Source organism: Mercenaria mercenaria, chromosome 12, assembly GCF_021730395.1.
Source record: "Mercenaria mercenaria strain notata chromosome 12, MADL_Memer_1, whole genome shotgun sequence".
NCBI lineage: Eukaryota > Metazoa > Mollusca > Bivalvia > Venerida > Veneridae > Mercenaria > Mercenaria mercenaria.
Window position 1 is genome coordinate 40,356,467 of NC_069372.1, and position 16,269 is coordinate 40,372,735.

Consider the following 16,269-nt stretch of genomic DNA (forward strand, 5'->3'; position numbering starts at 1 on the left):
TAAAATAATAAAATTATTTCAATATGTCTCCAACCCGATTGAGAGCTATTTCTAAAAAAATATTTACCAAAATAATTTTTTACTGGTACTGATGATAAAACTCGGACAGAAAATGAGATTTTTTACCAGTAACTTTTTTATTTCTGCAAATTGTTACCAATGGTTGGTATCAAAATAAAGCTCAGTTCTTACTGAATAATTGACATTCTTTAAATTCATACTTAGCAAGCAAACTCACAAGAAGTGAGTCCCTGAAAGGGGTATGTAAAATGGGGACTGTACGAACGTTGACTGGTGATAAATTCAACCACTTTGTCATTAAAAAACATCTCCATAGTATTATATTGAAACTTTTCCAGAAATGATGCAACAGTCATTCCCGATCAAGTAATGAAAAGTGACCCAATGTCAGGCCTTCATGTATTGACAGCGAGCATACGCAAAAACATCCTCTTCCCTGGGTAAATATCTTTAAACAGACAAATGTAAGTCTTATATTTATACAGAATATTTACCAATTTTGTTTTTGTTTACACCAGTTGGTGTTGTAAGTGGTTGCTTTTAGGCGGCATGCATGTTCAATTATATAAAAAATAAACCAATTGCAATTGAATAATTTGAAGGTGGTCGACTTTATCATCTGTTCGAGTTTACCATCAGTACCAGTATATAGAGACTATACGTAAAAACGGCAACTTTATGACAATTTATTACAGCTTTCCTCTGGCAATTACCGAATACACTGGTAATAACAGTACAAGTATTTTGATTACCGGACCTCTAGATACCGGGTGTAGGGGTCCGGTTACTGGACCCCTAGCCGCTTCCTTTTGCCAGGGCAGTGGCTAGAGAACCGGAATCGGTTCCCTAGACTGCGAACTTATTCGTCCGGGACCGGTTCTCTAAGCAAAATACCGTGCATAGGCTAGGGAACCGGAATTTTATTTCTATGCATAATACTGCCGATATCCACTTTGTTTCTTGGTAAGTGTCATGCATATTATTATCTTAATTAATTTTACCAGGCCCTTGTATTTATCTGCGTTTACTGTCTCTAAAAGTGTACTCGCCCCGTGTCTGCCGTATTGGAATGATATGAACTAGTACGAATGAATGCGTGAAAACTACTTTGCAGTTTTTAAATGTTATTAAATTTTGCTTTAAACGTGTACTATGTTTGAATTATTTAAATATAAAATAATATTGGTTTGTATTTGCGTCATTATATGTTTAAATACTGGTTTGTAACACCTCGACATTTCACGTTCAAAGATATGTAATCAATACTAATTAACAGAAATTACTTAATTTGTTTAAAATCGTTTATTTTATTGTCTTATACCTTTTAAGTTTAAATTTCAAGTTGATTTCGGCTCCAGTGTCGACGATTTCGTATTCATTCATACTAGTTTAGGACGGATTACACCAAACTGGAAGTGACTACTCAGTGTTACATGTGAAGTAGTCAAAAATGTAGTTCCATGCTATGGATGAAATCTGGTATAATGAGTGACATGAGGAGGTGAGAGTTAAATTTTTGGCTTATGTTTATTGCTTATTGTATTGAGAAAAGATCTAGACCATTTTCATTGTAAATTTCCTGGAATAAATTTTATTCTTTGCGAAAAATGTCTACCTACGCGTAATTGCTAAACGACTGTTTTCATGGGGGCATTTTTAGAGGGTGATGTTTCTCAGAACAGATTATTTTTCTTATATACAACATAACATGTCAATATTTTTCTATTTTTGATAAGAAGACATGTTATACTAAATGACCATATATGGTTTTCATATCATTCAAATGCTCTAAAGTGCTGAAAATGAGGTCTGAATGTTTTGTTATTGATATGAAATAAATAAGGAATTGAATTGGCAGAATGTAACCTTTATTTTATCATACCAATATGGTGGACAGTATGCCGCGAGTACACTTCTAGAGACACAGTAAACACAAATAAATAAAAGGGCATAGCTTGCTGAAATAGTAAAATTTATTAACTTATTAAGATAAGAACATGCTCAAGATACTTACCAAAAGAAACAAAAGGAATTTCGACAGTTTCGTTTATGCCAAAGAAGTATAAAATAAAAGAAGTATAAAATACATTTATTTTTATAGCTCTTTGTTTATGCATAGAAATGAAATTCTGGTTCCCTAGCCTATGTACGGTACTTTGGCTAGAGAACCGGTTCCGGACGAATAAGTTCGCTGTCTAGGGAACCGATTCCCGATTCCACTGCCTTTTAGGAAAGGTAAAAGGGTTGGACTACAAGTTCACCTAACATGAGTAATTCGGTCCGTCCCTTTTTTCCCTTTAAAAATACTGAACAAGGGGAGACCACCAAATACGCATGAGGATTCAGAAAATTGATAACAGGGGAAATGATAGCTATACTGTAGGGTAACAGTCAAAATGCGATGCCGATTTTTAATTCTCTCAGGTATCTTATTTTTCTTTAATGCGTTTGTTTTTCTTTCAAGTGTTTGTCTCACTTTGTGGTTGTAAAATTTGTGTCACGTGATACATAAAATGGCCGAACAACAGTCTGGTCAGTTTCATTTTCACCGGATAATACCGTTGTTTACGTTTGCAATTTGACTGAAGTAACAACATTGTGTTTGGACCTATGGTAAAAATGCCAACCTCTCTTATCTCTCTGTTTCATTGGGTATAACTATGTTATCGAAGAAGTTTTATCGATAAAGGCTATGGCGTTTTGGAAATTTTGTGGAGTGGAGGTGGGTGGGGTATATGATACTATTTCTGAGGAACTTCGAACGGCCGCTGTAAAACAGTCTATTCCAAATTGACAATAAATTACAGCCATGAAGTACGGAACTTTAATTTTAACCAAAGGACTACAAATGTTATTAGTGTTTCTTGCATATGAAAAAGGAATTGTCTAGCCGTCAGGTAACCGGACGCCTAGCCTGCGTTCTAGCCGTCCGTTTACCGGACGACTAGCAAATCCTCGGGGGATTTTCTACCAGTCCGGTAATTGATTTCTTAATGAATTAGTAATGATTTTATATAGTTTTAAATGTTATTTAGGCCAAAAAAAAAATATGTATGTTTCCTGTGACTAGTCCAAATAATTGTACTCAAGAGTTAAATATCGTTATATTTTTTTGACTTGTCGATATCCGCCTCCGAGTACAAACCAGAAAAGGTAAAGAATGTGATAGCACTGTCCTCTTCTTTGCGTAAGTAACACCCAATGGAATCTGTTGGGCGGGAATTATGTTATAATTATGCAATGGATAAAAAAAGAAATACATACATAGAAAGCCTGTAATTTTTCCTTTTCAATAATGTATATATTACAGAGATTTCTTGAGAAAAATTCAAACTATGGCAGTTAAAAAAATGCCAAGGTTTAACACGCTTGTACTACATATTAGAAAATGGCCGATCACCGGTAAACACATTACTGCACGAAGCGTTTTCATTGGTCACGCCTCCGACCGCCATTACATGAAGACGATTGAAAGTTAGAGGTTTAAATTTTTTACAACAGAAATTCTTGATAAATATGCCCTGTTCTTATGTTTTTTTATTTACTATTTATGATTTAAAACAACAGATAAATTGTTTGGACTAAAGAAAAATCGTGACTACTGATAAATCGTAATTTCAATCAACCACAGTTTCCACCACAGTTTTGATTGTTTCTGGTTGAGACCTCTAGGTAGACGACGTAAAATATCAAAATGTAAAATCGGTCTACCCGAGGTCTCATTATTTAGACTATCCTGTGACATGCCAGAAAAAAATAGGGTAGGTAGGTCGACTTTTTTTTTTTTTTTAGGATAGAGCAGAATACGCATCTTTACGGGTAAATAGAATGACAGGAAAGCACCGGATAGCACCGAAATACCGGAAAGCACTCACATTTCTTATAAAAAACATATTAGGGATGTTCTGGGCGAGTTTTCAATGGTTTAAATCGATTAATTATTGAAAAAAAGATATAATTTGATAAAATTTTGACCAATTAACTTGCTTGTATCAGGATAGTCTGATAATTGACATTTCGCGAGTGCTTTCCGGTTATGCGATCCTGTTAAATTATGACAGATTAATAATATTTGAAGGAAATTCGAATGTATAAGAGCAGCAGAAATTCAGATAATCATTTAAAGTTTTATTATATTAATTGATTATAAGCGAATTTATCAATGTCTACATGAAAACTAAATGTCCGACGCACATGTCCATTCACTTCGTGAATATATCAACATGACCGGAAAGCAATCTTTAATCATAGCGTTGAATCTGTTTAACTTGTAATGATTGAAATAGTAATAAAAACTGATAAATATTTGGTCAAATTAAGTCTCATAATTACGTTCATTTGATAATATTTATTTCAATAGTGCTTTCCGGTTTTGAGAAAACTGTGTTAAAATAAATAAACTTGTTAAACAGATAAAGAGAATCAAAGCATATCTGAAACAATTTTCATATTTATTTTTGTGACAACTGTCAAAATAACATACAAACATGTACAAGCACATACGACATATAATATACATACAAACTTAAAGCAGATGACAGTCTGTAAAATTCATCCTAGTTGTTGAACTTTTATGATCATAAATTGAAGACAAGACTTACATATAAAAACATTAAAAATACGATGATCCAGAATTACTAAACATTTTTTTCTTTAACTGTTTTATGATATGACATGTTTACATTTTTTTACGTTCAATATTATATGTATTTGTGTACCGAAAAGCAAATTCAAGGTTACCGGAAAGTACTTGTCACATCGTGTATTGTACATCTGTAGTTAACGAGGTGCTAATTTAATCACAGCGATTGTATAATAGCTATAATTAATAGGCGTTAATCCAATCATCACGGCGGTCTTATCAGAAAATACATTCAGAGGAATAAAAAATAACATGTTATATTACTTTTATTCTTTTTCTTAAGTGTCAGTAATTCCGGATCACAATTTCTATATACAAAGTTAATAAAGTTATACGACATATAATCATTATCCATTTCATATAGTTGCTTGTTTTTTTTTTTCATTTCTAATCCGTTTTCATGGTAGATCTATAGCATTTGCATCAGCATTGTATTTAATTTTGTATATGTACACATAATATTTTTCATATCACAGCTCGAGTGAGGGCCACACTCAAGCCTCCTTCTTCTTGATTAAATATAAGCTTGATAAGATTGAGACTTAAAATAGATGTGTAAAGCACATTTCCTTATTAGCAGAAAACCGGGAAACAATGGAATGCACAAATACCAGTGCCGCCTACGCAGAATATTGTGTAGTGCATAAAAACCAACGGTCCTTTTAAGGACCACACAACGGTCCTTTTAAGGACCACACATTTATCATGAAAGAAATATCTTCAGTTGTTGTCATACTTTTATGAAATAAAACTATAAATACAACAAATGTACTCACTGCCTAAGAGAGCCTTCAGCATCGTAATCCGTTCCACGGAATGCACAACACTTACACAGATAAACTAAATTTCTATCTGACCAAGACCTAAATTCTACATCAGTCAAATTTGTACAAGTGCGATGTAACCAATTTCTACAATTTGAACACTGTATCGTGTCATCTGAACACTCTAAAGTGCATTCAATGCACAGAAATTCTGTCATGATTTTGATTTAGCAATGTAATAGCGTAATAGATAAGCATAAATAGCAATATCGAATGGTGAAAGGAATATCTTTTTCAGTCTTTATATATACTAAATGTAGATTCTACTCAAAAATAATTGTTCTTTATTAACTATTTGTTGGTCACATATATTGTTTAATGTAAGGTGTATGGTGTGTTTATCAAAAGGAAATCGCCGTTTGAAAATTTGTCAGAAAATTCTCATGTCATCTCTTTTAAAAAAGGTGTCTGTACTAATTATCACAGAAAAAATAAATAAAAGAATTAAATGGATCATACATTAAATTTTTCCTCAGTTTGGCCATAAATGCTTTGATGAACAGCTGTTAATAATATCCTTTTCCAAAATTAAAGCCAACCGGTCGTTGCATCTTCTTTTCATTTTCAATAAACAACACCATTAATCATTTTTGATTAAATTAACACCTCTGTAAGGCCGCTAAACCTTTAATCATTGATTAGATTAACACTTGTTATACTATTGCTAGATCTACTTGTTTTTATTAATTCTAGTGGTTATCGTTAATTTTATTTATCAATGTTTCTTATCAAGTACACATAATAATGAATTAATATTTCTTATAAAGTACTTATATTTATGAATTAAAAATCTTAAGTAATAATAGTTCTGATCCCGCTGACGTCATGTGTGCTTTCCGGTGATCTCGAGTGAATATTGAGTTTATTAAGTCTGTTTCTTGCTCGTTTTTTTTTTCGTGTTTATTTCTTGTGGTTATCGTTTTTTAGCTCATCTGATTTTTTGAAAAAAAAATGATGAGTTATTGTCATCACTTGAGCTGTTGTCGGCGTCGGCGTCTGCGTCGGCATTGCCTGGTTAACTTTTATGTTTAGGTCAGCTTTTCTCCTAAACTATCAAAGCTATTGCTTTGAAACTTGGAATACTTGTTCACCATCATAAGCTGACCCTGTATAGCAAGAAACATAACTCCATCTTGCTTTTTGCAAGATTTATGGCCCCTTTTGTTTTTAGAAAATATCAGATTTCTTGGTTAAGTTTTATGTTTAGGTCAACTTTTCTCCTAAACTATCAAAGCTTTTGCTTTGAAACTTGTAATACTTGTTCACCATCATAAGCAGACCCTGTACATCAAGAAACATAACTCCATCTTGCTTTTTGCAAGAATTATTGCCCCTTTTGGACTTAGAAAATCAGTTTTCTTGGTTAAGTTTTATGTTTAGGTCAGCTTTTATCCTAAACTATCAAAGCTATTGCTTTAAAACTTGCAACACTTGTTCACCATCATAAGCTGACCCTGTACAGCAAGAAACATAACTCCATCCTGCTTTTTGCAAGATTTATGGCCCCTTTTAGACTTAGAAAATATCAGATTTCTTGGTTAAGTTTTATGTTTAGGTCAACTTTTTATCTTAAACTATCAAAGCTATTGCTTTAAAACTTGCAACTCTTGTTCACCATCATAAGCTGACCCTGTACAGCAAGCAACATAACTCCATCCTGCTTTTTGCAATAATTATTGCCCCTTTTGGACTTAGAAAAATCATTTTCTTGGTTGAATATTATGTTTAAGTCAACTTTTCTCATAAACTATCAAAGCTTTTGCTTTAAAACTTGCAACAGTTTTTCACCATCATAAGTGGACACTGTACGATCAAGAAACATAACTCTATCCTGCTTTTTGCAAGAGTGATGGCCCTTTTTAGACTTAGAAAATCATGGGTAGGACAATATTTCTATTATACAAAAAAAATCAGATGAGCGTCAGCACCCGCAAGGCGGTGCTCTTGTTTTAAATTAAAGTTTCTTATCAGGTTATCAGGTATTCTAATGATGAATATTAACTGTCTAACATTATAAATAAAGCGTGTTATTTTTTAACATTACATATCTTAAGTAATATATTGTGATGTCTTATGTGCTTTCCGGTGATCTAGAAATGTTTAATAGTCAGTCAAAGTGAGTTCATATAGGTCTGTTTTTGCTACATATAATCCAGATATTGAAAACTAAAATATAAATATAAAAACACATTTATTTTATTTTATTTTTTAATCAATTTCTACAAAAACACTTCTGTTAGTGCTTTCCGGTTTCAGATGTTTTGTTTTTATGAACTGCTTTTCGACACCATGGCGAATATGGTTTACTCACATAGACCCAACGTAATTGCATCATTTACATATTTTTTGGCATCATTATTATATATCTTAAATATTTCTCTCATTACTTTATCCAACGTTTTTTTTTTTTTTAAATTCTGACCGAAAAGCACTCTCAAATGAACATAGTCACATCATCAATATGATCAAATATAAATCTATGTGTTACAGATTACTTAATAAATAAGTAAAAACACTTAAAAGCATGTAGAAAGATAAAATTGCACTATATTTCAAACAGAAATATATATATTTCTTCTTTTTTCACTGACCGGAAAGCACTCGCTAATTGTCAATTATCATACTATCCTGATACAAGCAAGTTAATTGGTCAAAATTTGATCAAATTATACGTTTTTTTTCAATAATTAATCAATTTAAACCATTGAAAACTCGCCCAGAACATCCCTTATATGCTTTTTATAAGAAATTTGAGTGCTTTCCGGTGTTTCGGTGCTATCCGGTGCTATCCGGTCTTTCTATTCACCGCATCTTTACAGTAGTAGAATTCCCTTGTCTTTGCTTTTGCCTATTGTCTTATCAATACATAATTATATGTCTGTACTAGATGGTAGATGCTAAACACTTTAAATACATAGCTTTTTATATACCCTTTGGCTTTTAGTCAGATTATTAAATACATGCCGTCAGAATATTTCGATAGATGCACCTTTTGTTTTCCGTTGGTTCAAGCCTAGCGTGTAAATTTTTTTTCACACCACTTGCCCTGCAGGACTAGTAACCACTAAAATCTACTTGCCCTTAGTGAACAGTCACTTTCCCTTATAATTGATATGTTTAATATTGTCACTTTTATGAAAGGAGTATTATACATGTACAATAAGTAAATTTTAAATGTAACACACAGTAGACAAATACAATTCTCTTGTACACTACATTTCCTTTTTAAGGAGGCATATTTGTTCTTCTTAAATTTCCTTTTTACAGCAGACATTTTTATTTTTCTTTCCTCTATTTTTGTCAGCAGCACCAGTCAGTTGCTCTCCAAAATAACTGCAGAAATAGTAATAATAATTAAAGTCTATCCCCTACCGTATTTTCCCAAAGTCTTAGGACAGCATAAAATATTTAGTTAGTTTCATTCTCTCAAGACTTATTTCCCGAAAATAATTATTTTGAAAAGTGTCCCAAAAATATGGACACAATTATCATCATCCATACACCCGTTGTGAAAGCAGAAAAAAAATTATCGGAAATTATTCTGTTTATAAGCTAAGTAATTATGTCTCCCCCAGGAGACATATTGTTTTTGCCCTGTCCGTCTGTCCTTCCGTCCGTCCGTACGTCACACTTCATTTCCGAGCAATCACTGGAGAACCATTTGACCTAGAACCTTCAAACTTCATAGGGTAATAGGGCTGCTGGAGTAGACGACCCATATTGTTTTTGGGGTCACTCCGTCAAAGGTCAAGGTCACAGGGGCCCGAACATTGAAAACCATTTCCGATCAATAACTAGAGAACCACTTGACCCAGAATGTTGAAACTTCATAGGATGATTGTACATGCAAAGTAGATGACCCCTATCGATTTTGGGGTCACTCCATGAAAGGTCAAGGTCACAGGGGCCCAAACATTGAAAACCATTTCCGGTCAGTAACTTGAGAACCACTTGACCCAGAATGTTGAAACTTCATAGGATGATTGGTCATGAAGAGTAGATGACCCCTTTTGATTTTGGGGTCTCTCTGTCAAAGGTCAAGGTCACAGGGGCCTGAACATGGAAAACCATTTCCGATCAATAACTAGAGAAGCACTTGATCCAGAATGTTGAAACTTCATAGGATGATTGGTCATGAAGAGTAGATGACCCCTTTTGATTTTGGGGTCACTCTGTAAAAGGTCAAGGTCACAGGGGCCTGAACATGGAAAACCATTTCCGATCAATAACTAAAGAAGCACTTGATCCAGAATGTTGAAACTTCATAGGATGATTGTACATGCAAAGTAGATGACCCCTATCGATTTTGGGGTCACTCCATTAAAGGTCAAGGTCACAGGGGCCCGAACATTGAAAACCATTTCCGGTCAGTAACTTGAGAACCACTTAACCCAGAATGTTGAAACTTCATAGGATGATTGGTCATGAAGAGTAGATGACCCCTATTGATTTTGGGGTCACTCTGTCTAAGGTCAAGGTCACAACGGCCTGAACATGGAAAACCATTTCCGATCAATAACTAGAGAACCACTTGACCCAGAATGCTGAAACTTCATAGGATGATTGTACATGCAGAGTAGATGACCCCTATCGATTTTGGGGTCACTCCATTAAAGGTCAAGGTCACAGGGGCCTGAACATTGAAAACCATTTCCGGTCAGTAACTTGAGAACCACTTGACCCAGAATGTTGAAACTTCATAGGATGATTGGTCATGAAGAGTAGATGACCCCTATTGATTTTGGGGTCACTCTGTCAAAGGTCAAGGTCACAGGGGCCTGAACATGGAAAACCATTTCCGATCAATAACTAGAGAACCACTTGACCCAGAATGTTGAATCTTCATAGGATGATTGTACATGCAAAGTAGATGACTCCTTTCGATTTTGGGGTCACTCCATTAAAGGTCAAGGTCACAGAGGCCTGAACATTGAAAACCATTTCCGGTCAGTAACTTGAGAACCACTTGACCCAGAATGTTGGAAACCTAATAGGATGATTAGTCATGCAGAGTAGATGACCCCTAACGATTTTAGGGTCACTCTGTGAAAGGTCAAGGTCAGAGGGGCCTGAACATTGAAAACCATTTCCGGTCAGTAACTTGAGAACCACTTGACCCAGAATGATGAAATTTCATAGGATGATTGGTCATACAGAGTAGATGACCCCTAATGATTTTAGGGTCACTCTGTTAAAGGTCAAGGCCACAGGGGCCTGAACTTGCAAAACCATTTCCAATCAATAACTTGAGAACCTCTCGACCCAGAATGTTGAAACTTCTTATGATAATTGTTCATGCACAGTAAATGACCCCTATTGTTTTTAGGGTCACTCAGTTAAAGGTCAAGGTCACAGGGGCCTGAACATTGAAAACCAGTTCCGATCAATAACTTGAGAACCACTTGATCCAGAATGTTGAAACTTCATAGGATGATTGAACATGCAGAGTAGATGACCCCTATTGATTTTGGGGTCAGTCTATTAAAGGTCAAGGCCACAGTGGCCTGTTCATGTAAAATCATTTTTTGGAAATAACTTGAGAACCACTTGACCTACAATGTTGAAACTTAATAGGATGATTGGACTTGCAGAGTAGATGACCCCTATTTATTTTGAGGTCACTTGATCAAAGGTCAAGGTCACAGAAGCCTGAACAGTGACTTGAGAACTACTAGGCCAAGAGTGTTGAAATTTAGCGGGATGATTGGACATGCCAAGTAGATGATCCCTACTGCAGCCAACCATCAGTGTCTCTTTGACTTTTGCTCCTGACCCCTATTGACTTCTTGCCTATAGGACTTTGCATTGGGGGAGACATGCGCTTTTTTACAAAAGCATTTTCTAGTTGGCCTTGTTTTCATCATTAATTAGCAACCTCCAAAGAGCTAAAAGAAGTGTGTCGGTATCATGGCATCTGAAGTGGAGATCAAAGCGGTATAGTTGCCCGAGATTGTCATGGCATTACGTCATGTTTTCCCGCGGAATCAATAAAAAAGTTTCTTCTTTAATTTTTTAAAAGCGAATGTATAATATCACGAATGAACTGACAGGTAAATGATTATACTGGACATCCTACCTCTGTGACCTGTTTGCCCTCAAAGAATTTACATTATTGTTATAGAAGAATATCTTACAAAGTGTCATGTCAAAAATAATACTTGTACGAAGATTCATTTAAAACTAAATTAAAAACACTGATTTATTCTAAAGCCACATTTCTATTTACAGTCACGAGGTCACGTAACCTATTCTGCCGCGCTAACAGAAATCTGTTTGCGAAAAATTGTTTTACTCCATGTCATTGCTGCCGCTTTTTCATTAATTAAGATTTTTTAATTCTGTTTTTTATACTTTCTGGTCAAAAGTCTGAATTTTATGACCATATTATGTATCATTTATTTACTTTAAGAAAGAAATAAGTAATTAAGATCGCGCTGTTTGAAATTTTACAAGTGATTATATGAAAATTCGGCCGTTTTTATAGAATTTTGCCTACATTTTTGTCGATGTCTTATCAAAATTATTATAGAATTCAAACTGTATTACTTCTCAAGCGGTGTGGAAAATTTGAAGCGATTATATTAAAAAATGAATGCACTACGCGCGTTTTTTGTGTACGTGTCGATAAACAGAAGTAACGGCGATGTAAATTAGATATTACAATAGGTCGCACGTGCTCGTGGAATGGAAAATTACCGGCATGACGTTTTGATATCTTTACGATTCGCGGGTAAATTCCAGTCAATCCAGGTATTTTTTTGTGATATAATTTCTGAATTTGGTAAAGTTACGACGTAAAAAACACTCGCCCGATCGGTCGAGTATACAGCGAAGTCCACTCGTCCTATCCAGAATTTAACTCGCCAATGTACGATGAATGTGAATATAGAATTATCAGATCCTTCCCAAGAAACTGCCTGTCCGCGGGTGGACTTGTTCAAAGAGCTCGATGAATGTCCATCGATAGGATGTTCCTAAATGAGAGCATATAATTTTTTTTCGTATTCGCAAATTTTCATCCGAAAAAAAGTTTAGGGTCCGGGGCTAAAATTAGGGTTGGTCGGGTCACCGGAAACATTCATATTTTTTTTTTTTGGCCTTACTTAAGATATCAATACTTATCTGATTTTTCAGTCAATAAAAGATTAAAACGAATGAGATTGTGTTTGTATACAAATCCGTTGATATTCTATTTTTAGAAATGATAAAACATTGTTTGCCGAACGTCCATGTTATTTTGTAAAAATGATGTTTTTCTAACAGCCTAAACTTTAATTCTTAAAACACAAAATATATTTGTTTTGAAGAATAAGAAAGCTTATAAAACAAGCAATTCGTTAATTAATTTTGACATTATTTCGAAATAAAATGGATTAATTATAAACGCTTAACTGCTGTTTTACTAAAAGTTTTGAACATCACACTACTGCTATTGAAATTAAATGTCATTTGAAACAGTTATTCATTAAAAAATATTTGAATACTAAATATGAATATTGTAAGTAAGATTTTGGCAAACTTCCGTTTTATCGGCTGATTAATCATTAATGCAGTAATTTATTGTAAATCTTCAATATGTATTCACACAAAATTTTGTTTGCAGATAACTATCGATATCTTAAGTAAATAACATTAAAACTATATAAAATCATTATTTATTCATTCGGAAATCTATTACCGGACGGCTAGAAAATCCCCCGAGGATTTGTTAGTCATCCGGTAACCGGACGCCTAGAACGCAGGCTAGGTGTCCGGTTATCGGACGGCTAGACACTTCCTATGAAAAAAAGGGGGCAAGGTGCTTTCCCCTTTCCCAGAAAAAGGGCACTTTTAAAGCATGCTTTGGCATTGAAAAGGTATTAGTTCAAGCGCACTTACCGGCATAATTTTTCATACAATTTTCACATTGCATCTGAGGACATTGCCCCAGCGAGAAACAAATAACAGGATGCAGTGCCCATTCCTTATTCCTTTCTGCCTTGTTTGCCCTTTGGTATTCCAAATAATAGGACGTTTTGGGATCACGTGATAACTTTTGACTGTCGCTGTCCCATCACGTCCAAACTTATTCTGCATATTTCTGTTAGGAAATCCCCAATGAAATCCGTTGGAAACGTTTTCTGGTACATGTACAATGTATTTATAATGATTACATCTCGCTTACATTTTTGAATGTATATTTTGTGTTTTATTTCTGCAATTTAGTGTCATCGGCAGTCCGCCAGGGCACTAGACAACTTGTGGGGACAGGTACCCATACCCTCAGGAAGGGGAATTTTTCATCATTTTAAGAAACAAAGGGGAAGTTTTAGCCATGTATATGTAACAACTTTTCGCACTTATTAATTCAATCATTTCTAACTAAAGTAACTATATTGCAGCAGTAATTTTCCTTAGAGACACTATAATACAACTTGAAAGAGAGTTCTTGTCTAGTTGTGTCAAACAACCTATTATCAGGGGAAATTTCTTCTGAGAAAGGGGAAAAAAACATATTATTTTAGGAGGGGTATGGGGCCCATATTCGGTCCCAAAAATGGCTAAACGAGTGCCCTGGTCCGCTGTGTATTGAAATCGGTGTCAGGGTAGATTTCTCTTCGCACCTGTTTACACATATTTCCAAAGATTTAAGTATCTTTTTTAAAATTATGAGTTATATTCAACCCATTTGAAGTTTCTACATAAATATAAATGTTTAATTTATTGGAGCAAGTAAGTTTGACCAATATTATATGATTTTTTTGGACTTTTTAACGTCTTCGTTTTCCTTACAGTAAAATGCAGATATGGGTAAGGCTTAGAGGGAGTACAGCTATAAAATAACAGATCATAAAATAAGTCACCCGATAAGCCAAATAAGTACTTCAAGGCTAGCGGTTTGGAAGTGTCTAGGGTGCAGACCTCTTTATTTCCAGAGATTTAGGGTTATTTTTCTCCTTAAAGTTTGTTGAAAATAAAAGAACAAATAAGACTTAATCAATATTCACCAAAAACTTAAATCTTAACGGTTTACTGATAACAGTTTTCACCAGATTGTTTCAACTGGAACATTACTCATGCTCTTGATTAAATGGAACTTTAAAACTACATTTTTAGCTCGACTATTCAAAGAATAGGGGAGCTATCTTACTCGCCCCGGCATTGGCGTTAGCGTGAGCATGAGCGTCACACAAATGTTAAAGTTTGCTTACCACCCCAAATATTTTCAAAGTCCATTGAGATATTGCTTACATATTTTGCATACTTGTTTACCATCATGACCCCAGTCTGTAAAAAGGTGGAGGCAACTCTATCAAGCATTTTGACTGAATTATGGCCCCTTTTCGACTTAGAATAAATGTTAAAGTTTGCGTACCACCCCAAATATTTTCAAAGTCCATTGACATATTGCTTTCATATTTTGCATACTTGTTTACCATCATGACCCCAGTCTGTAAAAAGGAGGAGGCAACTCTATCAAGCATTTTGACTGAATTATGGCCCCTTTTCGACTTAGAATAAATGTTAAAGTTTGCGTACCACCCCAAATATTTTCAAAGTCCATTGAGATATTGCTTTCATATTTTGCATACTTGTTAACCATCATGACCCCAGTCTGTAAAAAGGAGGAGGCAACTCTATCAAGCATTTTGACTGAATTATGGCCCCTTTTCGACTTAGAATAATTGTTAAAGTTTGCGTACCACCCCAAAATTTTCAAAGTCCATTGACATATTGCTTTCATATTTTGCATACTTGTTTACCATCATGACCCCAGTCTGTAAAAAAGAGAAGGCAACTCTATCAAGCATTTTGACTGAATTATGGCCCTTTTCGACTTAGAATAAATGTTAAAGTTTGCGTACCACCCCAAATATTTTCAAAGTCCATTGACATATTGCTTTCAAGCATTTTGACTGAATTATGGCCCCTTTTCGACTTAGAATAAATGTTAAAGTTTGCGTACCACCCCAAATATTTTCAAAGTCCATTGAGATATTGCTTTCATATTTTGCATACTTGTTTACCATCATGACCCCAGTCTGTAAAAAGGAGGAGGCAACTCTATCAAGCATTTTGACTGAATTATGGCCCCTTTTCGACTTAGAATAATTGTTAAAGTTTGCGTACCACCCCAAATATTTTCAAAGTCCATTGACATATTGCTTTCATATTTTGCATACTTGTTTACCATCATGACCCCAGTCTGTAAAAAAGAGAAGGCAACTCTATCAAGCATTTTGACTGAATTATGGCCCCTTTTCGACTTAGAATAAATGTTAAAGTTTGCGTACCACCCCAAATATTTTCAAAGTCCATTGACATATTGCTTTCATATTTTGCATACTTGTTTACCATCATGACCCCAGTCTGTAAAAAGGAGGAGGCAACTCTATCAAGCATTTTGACTGAATTATGGCCCCTTTTCGACTTAGAATAAATGTTAAAGTTTGCGTACCACCCCAAATATTTTCAAAGTCCATTGAGATATTGCTTTCATATTTTGCATACTTGTTAACCATCATTACCCCAGTCTGTAAAAAGGAGGAGGCAACTCTATCAAGCATTTTGACTGAATTATGGCCCCTTTTCGACTTAGAATAATTGTTAAAGTTTGCGTACCACCCCAAATATTTTCAAAGTCCATTGACATATTGCTTTCATATTTTGCATACTTGTTTACCATCATGACCCCAGTCTGTAAAAAAGAGAAGGCAACTCTATCAAGCATTTTGACTGAATTATGGCCCCTTTTCGACTTAGAATAAATGTTAAAGTTTGCGTACCACCCCAAATATTTTC

At 34.7% G+C, this 16,269-nt stretch overlaps 1 protein-coding gene across 1 annotated transcript in view; it reads left to right on the plus strand.

The window, feature by feature from the left end:
- Positions 1-2,531: 2,531 nt before the first annotated feature.
- Positions 2,532-16,269, plus strand: part of LOC123533993 (uncharacterized) — a 63,975-nt gene continuing 50,237 nt past the window's right edge. Inside the window, exon 1 of the mRNA XM_053519782.1 lies at positions 2,532-2,634. The gene's annotated coding sequence lies outside the window, so the exon portion shown is untranslated. The remainder of the gene's footprint in view (positions 2,635-16,269) is intronic.